A 4,326-nucleotide genomic window follows, 5' to 3' on the forward strand; every position below is an offset into this window, starting at 1 on the left:
CTATAGTACACAATAAGATTAATTCGCATACACACGAAACAAATTCGCGAGTGGTCAACAGACTATCAACAACAGTGACAGAAAATGCATTTCTCATATATTAGATTTCACTCAATAGAAGGAAAAAAAGAAAAGATGTTGAAAAGCTCTTCCAGGAAGTTTGCTTGTCGATGAGTTAGCTGGGGTTTTGAACTGATGGGTCGTTAAAAATGTTAAAACTTTCGTAAAATATTAATTCCAGTTGTTTTAGTCAGAATTTTGGGATGGATTGTTAATTTGGAGGAAGTTAGAGTACAAAGTCCAAACGTACTGTTACTTTGTATTTCAACTTCTCGTTAGCACAAACATCTAATCAGGTCAGGATGAACTGTCAGAGTTCAATCTGAATAGAGAATAAAGGTCATGTAGGTCAGTTTGCATGTGGCGTGGATTTTGGTGCCAAATAGGCCGATCTGGGTATTTCAGAGACGACCACATGACTATTTCTAGGCATTATAGAGTTTAAAGAGAATGGGCAGAAAAAGAGAAAATATGACTGTTTAACCTTCACCACACCACACTGGAAGCAACTCCCGTCAGCCTGCAAGAAGCTGAGGCTACAATTTGCAAGGCCTCACTGAGAAACTAAAACAAAAAAATATTGCCTGGTCTGATGAGTTGTAATTTCTGCTGCAACATTGGAATGGTTCCTGTCAAAAAATGTGAAAGCATGGATCCATCTTGCCTTGTGGATCCAGTTCATGCTGCTGGTGGTGTAATGGTGTGAGAGATGTTGTCTTGGCATACTTTAGGCCTCTTAGTACCAACAGAACATTAGTTGAACACCAAAGCCTACCTGAGTATTGCTGCTGACCATGTCCACCCCTTTATAACCACACTGTACCGATCTTCTGATGGCTGCTTCCAGCAGGGCCCAATGCCCCAATCACCCCACACTGGTTTCTTGAACATGAGTTCATTGTACTGCAATGGCCTCCACAGTCACCTGATTTCCATCCAGTAGATCACCTTTGGCATGTGCCACCAACAAATCAGCAGCAAATGTATGATGCTATCATGTCAATATGGGTCAAAGTCTGTGACGAATGCTTCAAGCACCTTATTGAATCTCCATCACAATGAGTTAAGGCAGCCCTGGAGACAAACAGGACTCCAACCAGAAGCAGAAAGATGTACCTAACAAAGTGGCTGGTGAGTGCATATTAGTTTATTATAATTGGTGACGCATTCATTCATCGGTCACTTTAATGTTGCTGCTGGTGTGTCTGTGTTTATTTTAATCCTTAAAGAGCCGTGAGTATAAAATGAAGTTACTCATGTAAGTGCAAGCATTTCAAAACTGCACTTGACATTACCCAAATAAGTGTACTACTATGACTTTGACTTGATGATTAGATTCATTGATGTGTTGCTTCATGGATCCATATACTTATCCTTTTAGGTAACTGCTCTGCATTTTTGTTAAAAACTCATTCATATTTTGATCATAGATTCAATTTTTTTCCACTCAGGTTTTCCTCTTTCCCCCCAGCTCGCAGGGATAGTAAGACTCACCAGCTTGAAGGACGGTTCCACTGTGATTTCTTTTTATCATGACAGCTGTGGCAGTTTCTCCTGCATGGCACTTTTAAATCAGATTTGCCATATGGACTCTAATATTTCTGTTCGACTCCAAATCTCTGGAGCATTTTTTTTTTAAACCTATCATTAAAAGTGATCCATCACAATAAATGAAAAGCAGAATTTCATCAGCATTCATAAAGGGCAACTCATTGCTTCATATTAACATTTACTTGTCAAAAAAGTGAATGAAACCTTTTTACTTGATCCTATAAATACTATTATGCATATTTATGAAAAGCAGCTGACTGAATAAAGTATTGAGTTCTTCTGCACAAGTTAGTAATTTCCTCCAGTAAGTCCCACAGTTTGCTATTCAGATGTCACTTATTGGTTTGCTGAGTGCGTTTCATCAGTCACTGTCTTGGTTTTATGCAACCGAGAACTGACCATATTAGAAATGTTATAAGAAAGAGACACGGCACTCAAAGGATCCTGAAAAAAGAAAATTAGATCCGAGGTAATGGGTTATTTTATGCATGCAGTATTTGTGTATGCAGTATACCTTACTTACCAAAACTAAAGCACTGATTTCTTGGATAGGCTGTTCTGTGACTCAAAACAAAGCCTGCTTTGCTATTTGTCAGATAACTTCATAAAAACACAAACACGGAAGAGAGACCCAGTTTAGTTGACTCCAGTCAGTTCTGTCAGCCTGCATTGGAAACTGCTTCTCACTCTGTATCCAGCGATAAAGCATAAGTTTAAGCCTAAAGAGTTAAAGAGTCAATAATAATAATAAAAACATAAAAACAAAAGAAAAAACCCCCACTTGCAATAAAATGTCTTAATGCTCAATCATCCAGGTTGGAAATCCCAAAAAGTTGATTTTGGATGTAGAGTTTTCCCACTGAAAATGCTACATCCAGATGAACAGAATTAGCCTTTTGGGACTTATAATGGTAAATGGCCGGTATTTGTATAGTGTTTTACTAGTCCCTAAGGACCCCAAAGCGCTTTACACATCCAGTCATCCACCCATTCACACACTGGTGATGGCAAGTTACATTGTAGCCACCCTGGGGCGCACTGACGGAGGCGAGGCTGCCGGACACTGGCGCCACCGGGCCCTCTGACCACCACCAGTAGGAAGTGTCTTGCCCAAGGACACAACGACACAATGACCGAGACTGTCCAAGCCGGGGCTCGAACCGGCAACCTTCCGATTACAAGGCGAACTCCCAACTCTTGAGCCATGATCGCACCTTTTGGAATAAAAGCAGACATTAGCTATAATAATTAGGCTAAAACAAAACGAACATAATTAGTCCTGCTCTAAAGAATAAATAATAATGTAAAAGAGTAAATAATAATAATAATAATAATAATAAAAACATAAAAACAAAAGACTGCCACAGCTGTCTAAAACTGGGCACTTTTTTATGGGATTCTACTGGCATTTTTTTTTTTCTTTTTTAGGGAGTTGGCCCAGGAACTGTGACCTTTTGGAACAAAGTGACCAGTCAGTCAGACTGGTCACAGACTGGTCACTTTGGTGTCAACCTCAAGGAAGTTACTGTTCGTAGTTATTTGTTTTTGTTGGCTGAAGATGTTATTAGTTTATATTTAAATGATATATATGATATGATGATCTTATCTGATTCTCCATCTGAATACAGTATTAGTATTGGTATAATGTGGCACACTCAACACTGTTCCAAAGTAATGCATTTGAATGCTCAGATTACTTTATTGTTATAACAGGTATTATGCTGTTATCTGTGCTTTAGTTACATTTTCAGATGAGTTCTGTTAAATATGCTTCCACATTTCTTTTCTTGTGACAAAAGACAAAATGCAATATTTCTGTCTCTCCCTGCCTCCTTGGTACATTACACTGGTTGCAAGGCCTGCTGAGGAGAAGCTTTTTGTTTGGCTGAAGCTGTTTCTCATGAGGTAAATGAACAAGCTTATTCTTACCAGTAAAGAATCCCACTGCTGCTTACTTCCCATGACTAAGCATTTCTTTTCAATCTCTTTGTGTTTCTTCACAAAATTTGCATTTAAACTGTAGTAATGATTGAACTCTCTCTCTCCCATAGAGTGCTTTTTGTCATGTCTCTTGCTGCTCTACCTCTCTTTCACCTCCAACCAGTCATGGCGGATGGCTGCCCCTCACTGAGCCTGGTTCTGCTGAAGGTTTCTTCTTGTTAAAACTTAGTTTTATCTTCACCATGGCTGCCAAATGCTTCCAAATGCCTTTTATTGTTGAGGTTTTCTTCTCTTTCTAATATCTTAGGGTCTTTAACCTATAATCTATAATACACACCATGCTGCAAATATTGTGAATTGACGCTTTATAAATAAAATAAAATTGAAATAGAATTAATTACTTTTTAATAGGAGCTTGGAATATAACAACACACCACCCAACACTGGTAACCAACACTGGTAATGCCACCCAACACTGGATAGTAATATTATAGCCCTGATTTCTGTTCACCATTTTCTTTCTTAGGGCTGGGTGAATATAAATTAATGGAAAAAATAATAATAAATTAAAAAAATAAATAAACTATGCACTTAACTTACTCTGCATTCATTATTAATCAAATGACCCTGTGCTGTAAACTAAAATAAGCAATTGCAGAAAACAACATTGCGCAAACCACACAGTTAAAATGATAGAACAGAAATATAAATACTGGGCGCGATTTGGTTTTTGCACCGCCCCTTAATATCAACCGGAACCAATGGAATTACAGT

Source organism: Copadichromis virginalis, linkage group LG11, assembly GCF_057382275.1.
Source record: "Copadichromis virginalis isolate Kocher_CV1m ecotype Utaka linkage group LG11, C_Virginalis_male_GT1.1, whole genome shotgun sequence".
NCBI classification, from domain to species: domain Eukaryota; kingdom Metazoa; phylum Chordata; class Actinopteri; order Cichliformes; family Cichlidae; genus Copadichromis; species Copadichromis virginalis.